The sequence below is a fragment of the Pelophylax lessonae genome (assembly GCF_965119305.1).
Source record: "Pelophylax lessonae genome assembly, chromosome: 2".
NCBI classification, from domain to species: Eukaryota; Metazoa; Chordata; class Amphibia; order Anura; family Ranidae; genus Pelophylax; species Pelophylax lessonae.
The window spans coordinates 167,797,272-167,815,767 of NC_138769.1; positions in this window are offsets into that span (position 1 = coordinate 167,797,272).

The following is an 18,496-nucleotide window of genomic DNA, read 5'->3' on the forward strand; positions in this document are numbered from 1 at the left end:
GGTCCCATCATATGGCCATATAGTGCTCAAGCCCACCACTGCGTCAAAGTACCCCATTATCAGTGGGTCCTACACTATCCATGAAAAAGAGATGAATCCAGCCTTTCTAACCTTTGGAGATAATACTCCTTTGCTAGGAAAGATGTGCAAATGCACTACAGGGGACTCCTCCTATATCCACTTGATAGTGGACACTGATAGAGTACAGGTGTGTGTGGGGGGTGGGTGAGGGTTGCTCAACCTCGGTAGTTACAGGAGGAGTCCTTTGTAGTGCATTAGCACATCTATCCCAGCAAGGAGTGTTGTCTCCAAGGGTTGGAGAGGCTGGATTCACCCCTTTTCTATGGATAGTGTAGGACCCACTGATAATGGGGTACTTTGACGCAGTGGTGGGCTTGAGCACGATATGGCCATATGGTGGGACTAAACCCCCATTTTTATTTATGGATTGTCTCCATATTTAATAGTCATTTCTTTTGCATGGTTGCGCTATTCTTTTTTAATATACATGTTGCTTGGTCCATAGCTGCGCCGGCTTTAGATATACATGTTCAGGGTTTGCTCCCCCAATTTTTTGCTTGTCAATTTGTTTTCTGCTACATATTTTTGGCAAAAAAAAATAGCAAAAGGCGTATTTTGATTGGTTTGTGCAAAAGTTATTGCGTTTACTAACTACGGGAAAGATTTATGTAATTTTAATGGTTTTTTTAAACTAGTAATGGCGGCGATCTGCGATTTTTTTTGCTGGACTGCGACATTGCGGCGGAAAGATCGGACCCCTGACTGACATTTTTGACACTTTTGGGAGTATCAGCGACATTACTACAGTAATCAGTGCTATAAATATGCACTGTTACTGTCAAAATGACACTGGCAGGGAAGGGGTTAACTTTATTTGTGATCAAGGGGTTAAGTGTGTCCCTAGGGGCATGATTCTAACTGTCAGGGGGCGTGGCTTGTTAGATCATCACAGAGACATACAATCCTACATAGCAGGACCGCATAGCCTCTGTGATGATCTAAGGGAGAATGTTAGAAGGCTGTGTTTACATCAGCCGTCTGTCTTTCTCCCTCTCCTGAGGGAGATCGCAAGTGGCCGGCGGACATTGGAGCCGCCAGTCACACGCGCGGGCATGGCAGGAAATGAGCGGGGTGGGAGTGAGCCGCCAGCAGTGTGCACTCGCCCCCTACAGGCTTGTGGGCGAGTGACGTACCAGTACGTCACTTTGCCTGTGGGGGGCTGACTGCCGCAGTATATAGTTGTGCGGCAGTCGGCAAGTGGTGAAAGCCAATCTTCATGTAAAACCTAACCTCTATCCATATTTTTGTGCCCCTCCCATGCTTTCAAAGTCATAGTTCACCCTTACCATAAACTGCCTTTACAGATAAGGGATGTCTGTAGGTAAAAACTAGCTTTGTAGCTTTAACCAAAATTGAATAATGCCCTTGCTATAGGTGTAGGCCAGTGATGGAACCTTGGCACCCCAGATATTTTGGAACTAAATTTCCCATGATGCTTAACTACACTGCATAGTGCATGAGCTTTATGGGAAATGTAGTTCCAAAACATCTGGGGTGCCAAAGTTCACCATCACTGGTGTAGGCCAGTTACATACCTCATCAAGGCTGACCTAAAAACTGGCAGGATGTTGCTAGGATGTTGCTAAATATTCCAAAACTTCTGGGGTGCCAAGGTTCACCATCAGTGGTGTAGGCCATTTAAATACCTCATCAAGGCTGACCTGAAAACTCCCAGGATGTTGCTAAATATTCCAAAACATCTGGGGTGCCAAGGTTCACTATCACTGGTGTAGGCCATTAACATACCTCATCAAGGCTGACCTGAAAACTCCCAGGATGTTGCTAATTAAGGCCAAGCTGTTACTGTTCACCTTCATCCTTACAGTGAGCTTTTTCTCTAATTCAAACCTCTTCATATGCGCTTTCTCTCCCTTGATGCAGTAACTCTGAGCTCAAAGTTTGAGAGCTTGCTCCTGTGACGGTAGAGGTGAATAGTAATGGCTGGGCTTCTCTTAGAAACATTCTTGTAATGTTCCATGTTTTCAGGTCAGGCTTTATAAGGTACATGAATGGCCTTCACCTATAGAAAGGGCATTATTCGACTTTGGTCAAAGCTGCACAGTTTTATTTTTATCTACAGACATCCCTTATCTGGCTTTTTTTTTTGCAATGGTGAACTAACCATGTAAATACATGCTGAAGCATCGTTTTTTTTCAAAGAAAAAGACAATAAAGCTTCTGCGCACTGTATGGCCCTATCTACCAGCAAGTCAGCACTTAAACAATGATTCCCACCATCAAATTTAAAATTAGTGAATCAAATCATTTTTTTTCACCTAACTCTGATGTCCAGATACCTCGCTGCATGCCATTTCCATGTACCGGGGGAACAGTAGCAGACTGAAGTGGGGCTTTAAAAGCAGCCAAAGTTATCTTGACAGTTTTTAAGCTGTGAGAATTGCATCTGCTTCCATGATAACGTGATGCTACTCCCAGAGGAGCTGATGAATTGTTTTGTAATTTTTCTGTACACCTGAAGATCACACACCTCGCTCACCCACCACTTACCAACACACCTTGAGGAATTTCAAATAATTTATTAGGCCAAGCATAGCCTAAAAGAAGAGAGGATTAGCAAGTGTACTAAAACAAAGAATCATTAAGACAATAACATTACTGTAAGTAATATGGTTAAACACTTGCAGCAGGCTAACAATATTTAACAAAACTGATCTGCATTTACCTAGCAACAGTATATAAAGATAGTCTTAACTAGTTATAACAATCCCTGTTTTTTAACACTGGCCAGTAAATGATAAAAAAAGTTGACCGTAAATGCTGGGGCCTTTGAATAAAGCACAACAGTTTCCAGCAGACAATACATTTACTTGTGAAATTTCAGTCTCTTACCAGATCCAGGGTATCCTCTTCTGGATCTCTGGAGAAGTACTCAGACAGGGATAGAAATTTTTATGATTTCTCTCTTTCTATCCTGCTGAGATAGTCTCTCTTTTCCTTCCATACAAGCGATAGGAGAGCTTTCTAGTACAGTCTGATCTCCCCAGTCATCCAAATCACACTTTACACCCTCTCAGGAAGAATGAGATGAGAAAACTCCTTGCTTCTCTGAGGCCTCCCTGATTGTGGTCAGCTATGGCAGCATACCATTCAGCCAGTCTGCAGACAGACCTATTTCTCCTTGCTCTGCTGCATCAGCCAATCACCATCCTACAGTATCAATCCAGACCCAGCCAAGATGGCTGCCCCCTGTACTTGAGACACTCTATAGACAACCATTGCAAGTGGTTTCCTTAAAGTAGTTTTATATGTAGAAGATTTTTTACCTTAATGCATTCTTTTCACTCAGCAGAGGGGAGCCAGGAACACTGTCAAGGGACCTGAGAAGAGGAAGATCAGGGCTGCTCTGTGCAAAATCATTGCACAGAGCAAGTAGGAATGACGTGTTTACTATTTAAAAATAGTAGGTTTACAATTACTTTAAAGATGGCTGCTGCACTTCTGCATTAATGAACTCTTCAGTTTAACTCTCTCCACACTGCAGAAGGATAATGCAGCGAAAACAAATAAAGAAGTTCCACAGCAGTTATCACCCAGAGTACAATACAAATCTCAGTAAATGTGGTTTTATAAAAATGCTTTTACTTGCAATGTATAGAGGCTGAGAATGACACTTTTAGTGCTGTAAGTACTTGGTCAATAAATTGTATGTGACATCAATATAGTTGATGTATTTATGTCTGCCATTTAAACAATTATTTAATGTATTTCATGAAAGTTTTCAGGAGAGTGATGTTAGACCTGGATAGCTAGCTTTTCTAGCATTCTTTCCAAAAATAACCTGGTGCAGTATACATGTAGCTAGAGCAAAAGGCAGCATTTCTGTTCATGAGAAAAAGAACACTTATTTCTTAGAGCCACAATAAATAAATAAATGAGACATCGTATGCACAATGGCATTACTGTAGTGCAATATTTGCATTACTGACATACAGTATATAATACATGCTAAATATTTTTTTCTACAAATAACTTAGTGGAACTAACATGAGATATATTTTCTGTGTTAATGTTGAATTTAACGTACAGGCGCTTTTATCGTTTCCCGGTCTTCCTTTTGGGTTTGGTCTGTTTGGATGATTGAATGGATGGGCCACAAAGACTTCACTTCCATGCATGTCCATAGGGGGTCATATCATCATGGCACAGAGGGGATGCCATTAATGCATGCCTACGGTTGGAGGTGCTGGGGTACACTCTGATTGGCTGGTCGGGTGCTGGTGGTTGTATCCATCAGAGGCGCAGATGTGTGCTTACATGTGCCCGCCGTGGTTGGCGGAGTTAACAAAGGGGCATTGTGGAGGATTATTGGACACTAGGGCAGTGGCTTTATGGAACCAAAGTTTGAATATAAAGCTGTACAGGTCTCATTTGTTTGTTTGGCTGTTGGTGGACATGTTGTGACTGCGGATTGTGGGGTAAGTGTCTCTACTGGGTTGGCTACTTGAAGTTGTTTGTTTTACTCCTGTCTTCTGATAGGACTACTTATGCTATGCATATCTATTTGTATTATTGTAGGTGGCCTTGAAACCCTGTTTGGGCATATTGGGAGGAACATCCCTATTTGTATTATACAGTGAGAGGATTGGCAGGTTCCTTCCTAGCAATTGCAAGTGACACTGTGGAAACATATGGTACATTATGCTTTTTTTGTTCGGCGCCACACAATCCACTGGTGTCTGCTAGATGGCATTTAATTAAATATCTCTGGTATTGTTGCTTGATATGTTTTATGAATGTACATTGAGATAATAACCTCTCACATGTTGCGTACTACTTCTTTGACGCCATCTGTAGATAAGTAAGTTTGACAACTATTGTGGCATGATTACTATGTATCAACAGATGGTTTAGTAGTTGTTAGCTGTTTACCTGTCTTTGTCTCTCTGTACATAGGGCTGTACTTGTATATGCCATTCGCTACCCCACATAATAATATATTTTGCACCTACTATATGATGTCCCACCATCTTTGTGCAACGCTCTTGTGACGATATGTGAGTTGATATATGAGATACAGTATGTTGCATAGATCTCTGACATATGTTAAAGTATTGATTATTGTAACTTTTTTTTTTTTTTGCATATGCCAAATTTCTTTGCTGCCAAGATTTTGAGGTCTTGAGGAAGCAACGAAACGCGTCAACCTCTTGGAACATTTAGCAAAGACATGTTTGTTCTCCAATATATGGTGAATATTGTTCTATGTTAACATGAATACATGGTTTTACTAACTATTTTTATATTGTTGTAATAAATATTGTTATTTTTTTATAACAAAATGTGGCCATCCTTCTCTTGGTAAAGTCCAACATTTCCTAGTTTTTTACTATTCGTTTTTTTATGGATGAGGTAATCTTTATATAGCTTTATTTCTTTCAAGAGACCAATATAGTTTCTTCTGTCATAAAAACCCTACCTGTCAGTGTTTTTTTTTTTTTTTTTTGGAGTTGAATTCCATTTTAGGAGCAAACATGCTAAGTAATGTGCTAGTGTTACACTTGCAGATACTAAATACTTCTAACAGGGATCACAGCAGTACTCCCCCTGACATTTGATTTTCTCTTAAGCAGGACAGCATCTTCTTTGTTTAGGCATTATTCCATGTCAGCATCTATGTCCTAGACTAAGATGCTGGCTCAGAGATGACACATCTTGGTGCTTGTGCGGTTTATGGATGTGTTCACAATTATCTAACTCAGATCAGTCCCATGCTGCAGCCTGTAAACCTTGTAATTGACTAGTTGATAACTGTGGGAGAGAATGCAGATTATATTTTTCCACTTACCTGTAGCAGGCTGATGAACAGAGCTCAAGCACTGCTTTTTAATATTTTTTTAAGTTTGTTCATGCACATTGTGACAGGCTGGAAATGTATGTCCCAATTTGGGGCAGTGTCATAATATTGATTTAATTGCCTAGATAGCAATGTTGACTAGTAAACTGCAAATGCACAGGTAGAAATAGGGTTTTTTACCAATCTAGTTGTTCAGTGTCAGAAGCTTTATGTGGTCCTGCATTGTATGTGGGGATGTCAGCTGTCGGATGAGTGAGAAATAAGGTAAATGTTGTTCTTATTCCTTTCCTGCTAGAAAAAAGTATAATTTAAACATTTAAGTGCAGCAAAGGCGGGACACTGCTAATAACAACAACATTTTACAAAAACCCAGAGTTCAGCTCTTAGATCTATTTTAAACTTCATCATGCAGCAAATTAAAGTGTTTGTAACCTTAAAGTAGTTGTAAATCACGGCTGGTTTGAAAAAAAAAAAAAAAAAACACCTGTAACTAACACATTATGAAATACTTACCTTAGAACGAAGTCCTCCAGGGGTGCGTTGTCACTGCTGAGAGGGCTGACATCTTCCCCCAGTCTTTCTTCTAGGTTTTCGCGCTCCAACTGTGCGATTGGCCGCGATGATGTCACTCCCGCGAATGCGCGTGGGTGCCCTTAGTTCTGGTTCAAAGCTCTGAAGTTCCAGCAAGGTATACTGGACCTTCAGAGCACATGCGTTGGTGATGTCACTGGCTGGACCCAGGGTGAATATCCCCTAAATGGTGCACATTTAGAAGATATTAATTTTGCCTACAGGTAAGCCTTATTATAGACTTACCTGTAGGTAAAAATCACAAAGTGGGTTTTACTACCGCTTTAAAAAAATGCATTTATCTGCTTCCTTAAGGTATTTATTTGTGCTATTTGATATTGTTATTGTTTTTGTCCTTTCAGTGCATCTATATTACCTGGGTGATCTTGCCATCAGTTCTACCCTTCCCGGTAGTAAACTGACTATGTAAGCACAGAAGCTGATCCATGCTAGCGTGATCGGTTTGTGTTCCCTGTCATCCCATTGTTAGATACAGCATCTGTATCTTCAGTGGCCAGTGTAAAGCCACACCCCCGCCCACCCATCCTCCCTTGATTGACAGCAGCTTTCCCAGCCAGCCGGTACCCAAACCCTAACCCCAGCCCCAGTTCCGACATAGACACGCCCACCCACAGGTCCATGAATCCCACAGGAAACAAAAGAGACCACATGACCCGCACTTCAAAATAAATAAAAAAAAAACGGTATAAGGACAAGTTTTTTTTTTTTTGTTTTTTTTACACTTAACATATGGATTAATAAATTGTACTTATTTATCTATTTAAAAATAGCTACATAAGGGTAAGTAAAAATCACAACTACTTTAAGTCTAATAAATTATGTTTATTATTTACAGGAAAGCAGTCTATTACAGTACATTGCAGGAATAGAATAAAGGTGAATTTTGTACATATTTCTGCGTTAAAGAGGTTGTAAAGTCAGAAGGTTTTTTTTATCTTATTACATTCTATGCATTAAGATAAAAAAACCTTCTGTTTGCAGCAGCTTCCCTCAGCCCCCCTAATACTTACCTGAACCCCCCTTGTGTTTTAAAGAGGTAAAAGGCACCAAGATATCATTACTAATTTCTTCACTTAAGGGTTAGGGAATGAAGTACTGACCAATCTTACAATGAAATAAGACTACAAAACTCTTGGATGAAGACGATAAGTGACCTCAGCCTGACCATAAAAAAAATCTTTGAAAATAATATTAATTCAGAGGAGACTCATCTTCTCTTCTTATAATGTCATCATTTGGTTTTTTTCTTAGAAATGTTCTGTTTATCTGCTATTCTTCTGCCCTAATGATTTTCTGGTACATTAGTACCTTAAGGGCTATGCATTATGCAGTGACATTGTAAGTAGCCTCCCTGGACCAAACACATACATTTAAAAATATGTATGTACCCTGAGTTTAGAATGGCCACATCTTGTTAAATGTGACAAAGAAGTACCACATTAGAATGCAAATTAGGACTTCATTTTTTGAATGTAAAATGAAGAAACATTTTCTTTCCAGGCAAAAAGCACACATGGGTATTTTTAAAAGCATTAGACAAACCCTTATTGTAATTTGACTGATTTAATTAGGTTTTTAAATTATATTTTTTTGTGCAAAAGATTTAAACAACCAGTGTGTAAATTCTTAAAGCCAGCAATTTTAACAAACCTTTTTTCCAAGCCATTTTGATAGGTTTAAAATGTAAAAAAAAAAAATGTGCTTATTTAATGAAGCAATAAACAATTCTTAAAGGGCAGTAATCCATAGTGGACAGTAAGCAATTATCCTTCATATTCTATGTTCTGTATACTCTAAATTAATGAGCAATGAAATCTGATTGGTTACCAGGAGGTGCATCATCATTACTCTTTGCACTGACCTAATCATCTCACTTGCTCTATGTTACTGATCCAGATAACAGCAAATAATTAATGTTTACATTGGTGTTGATTTGCTAAAGGAATAGAGACTGTTCAATTAGCAAAATGACAATTTATTGAGCTTAGCAAATAAGATGTAGCTGAGTTCACGCCAATCAACCAATCATGTGCTAGCAAAAATCTTTTTTGTTTTTCTAATTCCCCCCCCACACATAATTAGGTTTTCAAACTTATCACAGGCTCAACTTATTTATTATTAGTCCTTTTGCAAACGGAAAAATTACTTTGCTAAAAGTAAAGAGCTCTTAATTCTTTAGTTACTCAATTCTATTAAAACACAAATGCTGTCAGGCATTTCATATTAACAGCACAGAATAGTGTAATGGCCACATATCCTAACTCCAAGAAACAAATGACCTTTGATAAAGACATTTTCCATAGAATTATGACTTATATGGCTCCAAGCAGTTTATAAAAGCTCTTCATTGTGGTAATTATGATTTTGCTGAATTCTGATTGCTGATGTTTATTGATTTAATACTTACTGTAAAATATACTTTTTGGTATTTGTAATTAAGATTCTGACAACTTTTAATAAGAAAATGTCTTAAAAAAGCAAAATGTTTGGACTGTGTATAGCTCAACACTTACGTGATTTTTAGATGATATATATCTTCTCCCATAACTACTTGTCTAGCACACAACACATGGAGGCTAGTATGAGCCGATCAAGGGAAGTGCTTTGCTGCTGCCCCACATACGTGGGGGTACCAATGTGCATGCTTTGTGTACCAGCTTGGAAACAACAATAGGACAATAGGCCCATGCAATTTTTATCAAATTTAAATACATATTTTAAAGAACAGCAGAACTTCAGTAAAATTGCCTGAAATTGGCAAGAACAAAAAGAAGGTACTTTAACTGGCAATTTATCACCCCCATCCTTTTAGGGACTCATTTATGTCCAAAAAAGGGTATATGGCACTTGATAGAATGGATCCTCTTTAAATTTTCCTAGATATATTACATAACATTTTATTTTTTTAATTTTATTTTTAATTTGAGACTTGAAGTACTTTGTGATCTTACACTAAACCCTCCCATTTGAAGCTGTGAAATAGGGGGTTTTCATTGCATTATCTATCTATCTATCTATCTATCTATCTATCTATCTATCTATCTATCTATCTATCTATCTATCTATCTATCTATCTATCTATCTATCTATCTATCTATCTATCTATCTATCTATCTATCTATCTATCTATCTATCTATCTATCTATCTATCTATCTATCTATCTATCTATCTATCTATCTATCTATCTATCTATCTATCTATCTATCTATCTATCTATCTCCATGATGAAGACAATAAAGCCCCAATAGAGATTCAAACCCTTTCATAATCTACATAAAACTTTAAATTAAATTTTGCTTGCAGTTGCGTTTAATATTTTTGTAAGTGGGTCATAGACTATAACTGAGACACAACTGCCGTTAAAATACAGTTGTTGAATGAATAATTTTTTCAGAATGTGTAACCAGAAAGCATGCCATTGTTGCTAGCCATTGGAAGCCAATGGTTGTAAAGGTCTTTTAAGCCTTTGGGCTACAAGGATTGAAGATGCTTGCTATGGTGTGATACCTTCAGATTCCCCTCACTGGGTCATAAAATAACACATAGCTTCAGGAATGATCTACGAACACAGCAAAGCTGTCTGCGTAATGCAGGAGCACCTCTGCCCTCTTATAAGGTTTAAATATCTTAGGATTACAAAAATATATGACTTGATCAAGATAAGGGAGGATGGAAAAGGAAAATGTCAGCAGAGACGGTGACATTGTGGAGTTTACCATTATATCCCAGTACTGTCTGTAAACAACTTTTGTGTATTTCATGTTAAATCAAGCTATAGAACAAAATATCTCTGAAAATTGTGCAACTGTTTTAAATGAATGATTGTTAGTGGTGGCATCCCAACTCTGCTCTGTTTTGGCACAGATGCCAAGTGTTCTGGGTAATAGACATTGTTCAGGTTGGCTTGTACTGAAGATGAAAATGTAGGTACAGAATAAATTAGTTTAATTTAAGGAGGTGTATGGAGTTAAGAAAAAAGTAAATCTAAAGTCAACATTGTGTTTTTATTCCTGGATAATATAGGGAACTGATAAAACCTCTTCTGTGATAAAATCTACCAAACATATCAACAATTTAAGTTGAACTTGACTCACTAATACAACCTTAGTGTTAATTCAGTCTAGGGAAGGTTTAAGGGAAACACATGCACCAACGGAAGAAGTGTCAGATCAAATGATAAAACAGTCCAAATAAATTTAATGGTTTGCCCAAAAAAAAAAAAGCCAGTGAATTTCAGGGTCCAGAAAACAATCCCCATTCACCAGGGCTTCAGTTAAAATAAGAGATTTGAATTGGGCTTCCTATGTGAATCTATGTAGGGAAGATAATTGCTGGACTAGGAAAGTTACTAGTCATCATCTGCGTGAGCAGTTAAGAATGTAGTGAAGGTTTAAGGCAGATATACACTTACCTTATTTCTCACTCATTCAGGCTGCATCCCCACTCTATAACCAGTCCCATGAAGCTTCCATTCTTTCCTGGCCATGAAGCCGCTCCCTCTCCGAAGTCATAATGTACAGTGCAGGACTAGCCTGCCCAAATTCAAGAAGTGGAGGAAAAGAGAGCATTGGGTACAGGTGGAGCAAGAATTTTTATTGGTACATGTCCCCCATGGCTGTATTCAGCTATTCAATTCATGCCCTTTTTTAACAATAGCCCATAAATTGGCCTTGAAAAAGCCCAGAAAAAAATTACAATTTAGCTCCCTTAGACTTTAATGGGGTTCTGGTGCTTATAAGCCAGGGGTCATAGTCACAACTATCATTAGAAATATAGGCATTCCTATCTGTTGGTTTAACGTGTGTCCAAGAACCAATTGCCCTCCTCTTGGAATATGATCTTCAAAACCAAAAATGTAATTCTTTTGCTACTCATCTGCCATAAAAGGCTGATAAAGTTTTGGTTGTCATTTAATCTCTCCATGAAATCCCTGGATCCCCATTCCAGAAAACTATAATATCATCTAAAAACTTGCAGAATATAACTACCTGCTGGGGGTTGTCTCTAAAAAAAAAACACTTGGTTCACCCATTATGCCATAAAAAAATTGCTACAGTCGGCACAAATGTTGCGCTCATTGCTATAAGTTTATTTTGCTTGTAATATTTACTGCTGTACCAGAAATAGTTATGATCTAGGCAATAATCCAGACATTCAAATATATACAGTATTTTCTTTTCTTCCTACACAATTTCCTATCCGTTTCCATGGCCCTCTTCACCACTTCCACTGCTTTACAATGTTAAATAATTGCGTAAAGTGAACCCACTTCTGCCGTACAAAGTATTAATCCATCAATTTTCTTTACCTTTTGTAATATCTGCAAAAAATGCTTAGTATCCTTTAAGAACACAACCAATGGTTGTAAATAACCATCTATCCCATTCTATAGACTCACCAAATCCCCATGCCTACCCACTCTCATGGATTAGGCATAAAAAGCATATCACCTTCAATACACCTCATCCAGTACGGATCAGCACTTGTCCAGCAGTGGTTCCCAAATCTTTGAAATTCCTACAGTTCACCTCGAGGAGGAGCTTCTTAACACTAGTGATGTCGCGAACCTAAATTTCGCCGTTCGCGAACGGCGAACGCGAACATCGGCAAATGTTCGCAAACCGGCGAACCGGGCGAACCGCCATAGACTTCAATAGGCAGGCGAATTTTAAAACACACAGGGACTCTTTCTGGCCACAATAGTGATGGAAAAGTTGTTTCAAGGGGACTAACACCTGGACTGTGGCATGCCGGAGGGGGATCCATGGCAAAACTCCCATGGAAAATTACGTAGTTGACGCAGATTTGGGTTTTGATCCATAAAGGGCAGAAATCACCTAAAATTCCTAAATTGTTTGGAATAACGTGCTTTAAAACATCCAGTGTGTGAATATGATCAGGTATGATGTTGTATCGGTCAAGAAGGGTTACGCCCGCTTCACAGTGACAGACCAAACTCTGACAGACCAAACTCCCCGTTTAACAGTCAGTCAGTCCATTTGCACAACCGCAAACTCCCCATTTGCACAAGGTTGGATACCAAGCTAGCCATGTCCCGTTCCTTGTCCTCACTGACATCATTGAAGGTCTCTTCCTCCACCCAGCCATGTACAACACCAAGGGTCCCCAAAAGGTGACAACAAGCCCCCTGGGACGCCTGCCGTGGCTGGTATTCCACCTCCTCAAAGCCACCTTCCTCCTCTGACTTCTCTTCTTCAGACTCCTCTCTCGGCGTTGCCACAGGTCCAGCAATTGACAACAACAAGGCTGCTTCTGGTGGTGATGGGGACCACAACTCTTCCTCTTCATGCTCATCTACAGCCTGATCCAGTACTCTTCGCAGGGCACGCTCCAGAAAAAACGCATATGGGATGAGGTCGATGATGTTGCCTTGGGTTCGACTGACCACCAGGTTTGTCACCTCCGCAAAAGGAAGCATGAGCCTACAGCCATTGTTCATGAGCATTCAGTAACGCTGCCAAAAGATACCCAGTTCCGCAGAAAGAATGAAAGAAAATGAATGTTTTTTCTATGAAAAATTATCCCGCGGATTGCTTTTGGTCTGTTCACAATGAAGCAACGACCTCATCATCTGGGGTGTGCCAACACACTCCTAGAGGTGATCTCTTCATTGTGATATGCAAGCCCCTTCACCACGACAAGGTAACGATCACAAAGGGGAATTGACACATGTATGTGCCTTTTTTTTTGTTTTTTGTTTTTTTGCAGCCACAGTGTAGCACCAGAGGCCAGAAAAATTAGGCATGTACACATGCATGAAAAAGAAGGTATTGTTGCAGCCGCTGCTTTAGCAGCGGCCTGAAAAATTGAGGTTTTCAAGGCAGAAAGTGCACTAAAACATTGCGGCTTGAACCGTAGTTGGTGGCGGAGACGTCACGTAAGTCATCCGGCATGCAGAGAATGATTAAATACAGCAGCGTGTGGACCATTTTTAGCCCAAGGCATCTCAGTCATCACCAGGCCTTTTTTAGTCAAATGCATCCCCCACTGTCAGTCCCTTCGGGATCCATGCCTCATTCATCTTAATAAACGTGAGGTAATCAAGACTTTTTTGACCTAGGCGACTTCTCTTCTCAGTGACAATACCTCCTGCTGCACTGAAGGTCCTTTCTGACAGCACACTTGAAGCGGGGCAGGCCAGAAGTTCAATGGCAAATTGGGATAGCTCAGGCCACAGGTCAAGCCTGCACACCCAGTAGTCAAGGGGTTCATCGCTCCTCAGAGTGTCGATATCTGCAGTTAAGGCAAGGTAATCTGCTATCTGTCGGTCGAGTCGTTCTCTGAGGGTGGACCCCGAAGGGCTGTGGCGATGCGTAGGACTAAAAAAGCTCCGCATGTCCTCCATCAACAAGACGTCTGTAAAGTGTCCTGTCCTTGCTGGCGTGGTTGTGGTGGTAGGAGGAGGATTACTTTCACCTCTTCCCCTGTTGGATTCCCGTTGTGCTGTGACACCTTATATGCTGTGTAAAGCATACTTTTCAACTTATTTTGTAGCTGCTGCATCCTTTGCACCTGCCGGTAATTAGGTAACATATCAGAGACTTTCTGCTTATACCGGGGGTCTAGTAGCGTGGCCACCCAGTACAGGTCGTTCTCCTTCAGCCTTTTTATACGAGGGTCCCTCAACAGGCATGACAGCATGAAAGACCCCATTTGCACAAGGTTGGATGCCGAGCTACTCATGTCCAATTCCTCGTCCTCACTGATGTCATTGAAGGTGTGTTCTTCCCCCCAGCCACGTACAACACCACGGGTACCAGATAGGTGACAACGAGCACCCTGGGATGCCTGCTGTGGTTGGTGTTCCTCCTCCTCAAAGCCACATTCCTCCTCTGACTCCTCTTCCTCAGACTCCTCTTCCAGTGTTGCCGCAGGTCCAGCAAGCGATGGTAAGGCTGTTTCTGGTGGTGATGGTGACCACAACTCTTCCTCTTCACGCTCATCTACGGCCTGATCCAGCACTCTTCGCAGGGCACGCTCCAGGAAGAAAACATATGGGATGATGTCGCTGATGGTGCCTTCGGTGCGACTGACTAGGTTTGTCACCTCCTCAAAAGGACGCATGAGCCTACAGGCATTGCGCATGAGCGTCCAGTAACGTGGCAAAAAAAATACCCAGCTCCGCAGAGGCTGTCCTAGCACCCCCGTCATACAAATACTCGTTGACCGCTTTTTCTTGTTGGAGCAGGCGGTCGAACATTAGCAGTGTTGAATTCCAACGTGTCGGGCTGTCGCAAATCAAGCGCCTCACTGGCATGTTGTTTCGCCGCTGAATATCTGCAAAGTGCGCCATGGCCGTGTAGGAACGCCTGAAATGGCCACACACCTTCCTGGCCTGCTTGAGGACGTCCTGTAAGCCTGGGTACTTCTGCACAAAGCGTTGTACAATCAGATTCAACACATGTGCCATGCACGGCACATGTGTCAACTTGCCCAAATTCAATGCCGCCAACAAATTGCTTCCGTTGTCACACACCACTTTGCCGATCTCCAGTTGGTGAGGGGTCAGCCACTGATCCACCTGTGCGTCCAGGGCGGACAGTAGTGCTGGTCTGGTGTGACTCTCTGCTTTCAGGCAAGTCAACCCCAAGACAGCGTGACACTGTCGTATCCGGCATGTGGAATAGCCCCTGGGGAGCTGGGGGGGTGCAGTTGGTGTGGAGCAAGACGCAACAGCAGAAGGGGACTCAGTCGAGGAGGTTAGCAAAGAGGATGGAGTAGGAGGAGTAGAGGAGGTGGCAGCAGGCCTGCCTGCAAGTCGTGGCGGTGTCACCAACTCCTCTGCAGCAGAGCCACGCATTCCATTCTTGGCAGCCGCGAACAGGTTTACCCAATGCGCAGTGTAAGTGATATACCTGCCCTGACCGTGCTTTGCAGACCAGCTATCAGTGGTCAGATGGACCCTTGCCCCAACACTGTGTGCCAGACGTGACATGATTTCATTTTCCACAGTAGAGTACAGGTTGGGGATTGCCCTTTGTGAAAAATAATTTCGGCCGGGTACCTTCCACTGCGGTGTCCCAATAGCGACAAATTTTTTGACCGCCATTGGGACACAGACTCCTCAGACTCCACCAGCTTGTATGGTAAAAGCTGGTGGGCTAAGAGTTCCGACAAGTCAGCTGTCAGACGCTGGGCAAGGGGGTGACTCTGTGAGATTGGCTTCTTACGCTCAAACATTTCCTTGACAGACACCTAACTGTGGGCAGATGAGCAGGAACTGCTGAAGGTGAGAGGCGGAGGGGCGGGTTGTTGATAGGGGGCATGGAGGACAGCAGTGGTTGATGTGGCTGAAGATGCTGGACCAGGAGGAGGATGGTGGCTTTCAGTGTGTGTGCTGCTTTTACTCATGTGTTGATCCCATAGGCGTTTGTGATGTGAGATCATGTGCCTTCGCAAAGCAGTTGTACCTAGGTGGGTGTTGGACTTCCCACGACTCAGTTTCTTTTGGCACAGGTTACAAATGGCATCGCTGATATCAGAGGCAGACACACCAAAAAAATGCCACACTGCTGAGCTTTGCAAGGACGGCATTCTGGTGGTGGCAACGGCTTGCGTTGATTGGCGTGCTGTCTGGCTGACCCCGGGTGCCGAATCTACATGCTGTCTGACTGCGCCACTAGCTCCTTGCGATGACCTCCTCCCCCTGCTTCCAACTCGTCTCCTCCTCTCTGTCTCCCCATCTGAACTTTCCCCCTCTTCTTCTGCTCTACGAGCAGGCACCCAGGTGACATCCACAGACACATCGTCATCATCAGCCGCTTCACTTGACAACTCAGCAAAGGCAGCAGCAGCAGGTACAACATCATCATCATCATCACAATGTACGTCCATGTGTATAATGCTGCCTGACTGAGACATATCCCCGTTATCTACATCCTCTGGCACTAATAGTTGCGCATCACTTATTTCTTCCAACTGATGCGAAAATAACTCCTCTGACGGATCAAGTGAAGCGGCTGTGGTGCTAGTGTTGGTGGTGGTGCCGGCGGGCTGGCGAGTGGTAAATTGAGAGGTGCCCGAAGCTGAGCTGGAGGAGGATGGTGCATTAAGGTTCCGAGCGGAAGCTGTAGACGATTGGGTGTCCTGTGTAAGCCAGTCAACTATGTCCTCAGAATTTTTTGAGTTCAGGGTCTGTGGTGGCCTCTGAACACTGGGCATTATTCTAGGGCCTAAGGAAATCACAGCACCACGACCACGACGGCCCTTGCGGGGTGGCCTGCCTCTGCCTGTCATTTTTTTTTAATGTGTTGGACTATGAGTGCAAGGTGCTGTGCCACCCTATAGGAGTGTTGGGCAGTGGGTACAGTACACTCTGTGGACCTGACAGTCACTGGCAGCCCAGGCAACTGAAATTATAAAAAATATATATATTTTTAATTTGCAAGCTGCTGTGCGACCGTATATATCAGTGGTGGGTGGGCAGTGGCACAGTACACTCTCTGTGGACCTGACAGTCACTGGCAGCCCAGGCAACTGCAATTATAAAAAAATATATATATTTTTAATTTGCAAGCTGCTGTGCGACCGTATATATCAGTGGTGGGTGGGCAGTGGCACAGTACACTCTCTGTGGACCTGACAGTCACTGGCACCCAGGCAACTGCAATTATAAAAAAATATATATTTTTTTACTTTGCAAGCTGCTGTGCCACCATATATCAGTGGTGGGTGGGCACGCAGTGGCACTTCAGTGGGCACAGTACACTCTGTGGACCTGAAAGTCACTGGCACCCAGGCAACTGCAATTATAAAAAAATATATATATTTTTACTTTGCAAGCTGCTGTGCCACCGTATATATATCAGTGGTGGGTGGGCACGCAGTGGCACTACAGTAGGCACAGTACACTCTGTGGACCTGACAGTCACTGGCAGCCCAGGCAACTGCAATAATAAAAAATATATATATATTTTTTTTAATTTGCAACAAGATGCTGTGCCACCGTATATATATCAGTGGTGGGCAGTGCACTGCAGTGGGTACAGTACACTCTGTGGACCTGACACAGCACTCACTGCAATTATGACAGAGGAAAAAAAAAATATTTTTTAAAATGCACGGTACTGTGCCTGTGCCACCCGAAATGAGTGTGGTGTGCACACAGTACAGTCTGTGGTGGGTCTGTGGCCTCTCACACACAGCGGGCAGGCAACTGCAGTGTACAATAGATATATATATATATATATATATACAGGGGCGGACATACAGGGGTCGCAGGGGTCGCCATGGCGACCGGGCCCCATGCTGCAGGGGGCCCGAGAGGGCCCCCTGTATGTATAGAAAGGATGAGCGGCAAGCGCAGCTGAGACCGGAGCTCCCCGATACTCAGCGAGTTACACACACGGCAGCAACTGCCAGCTTGTCTCTCTCCCCAGCTGCGGCTGCCTGCGTGCAGAGAGCAGAGACGAGCAAGAGACGAGCAAGAGACGAGCACTGAACCCGCCCCTCCCCCTTCCTGTGTGTTTCCTGTACAGCACACAGAGGAGAGGAGGCGGGACCATCTCCCTCCACTCTGCAGAGTCTGCAACAGCGCCGATCTGAGGTCTGTGATATGTATAATATAATACTAACTTGCAAGGGGGGGGGGGGTGGAGGTGTATGGTGCTAGGGGGTGAAGATGGGGGGGGGGTGTATGTAAAACTTCTACCACCCCACCCCTGTCCTCTTCATCCCCACTGTCCTCTTCCTACCATCCCATCCCTGTCATCTTCATCCCCACTGTCCTCTTCCTACCATCCCATCCCATCCCTGTCATCTTCATCCCCACTGTCCTCTTCCTACCATCCCATCCCTGTCATCTTCATCCCCACTGTCCTCTTCCTACCACCCCACCCCTGTCATCTTCATCCCCACTGTCCTCTTCCTACCACCCCACCCCTGTCATCTTCATCCCCACTGTCCTCTTCCTACCATCCCATCCCTGTCATCTTCATCCCCACTGTCCTCTTCCTACCATCCCATCCCTGTCATCTTCATCCCCACTG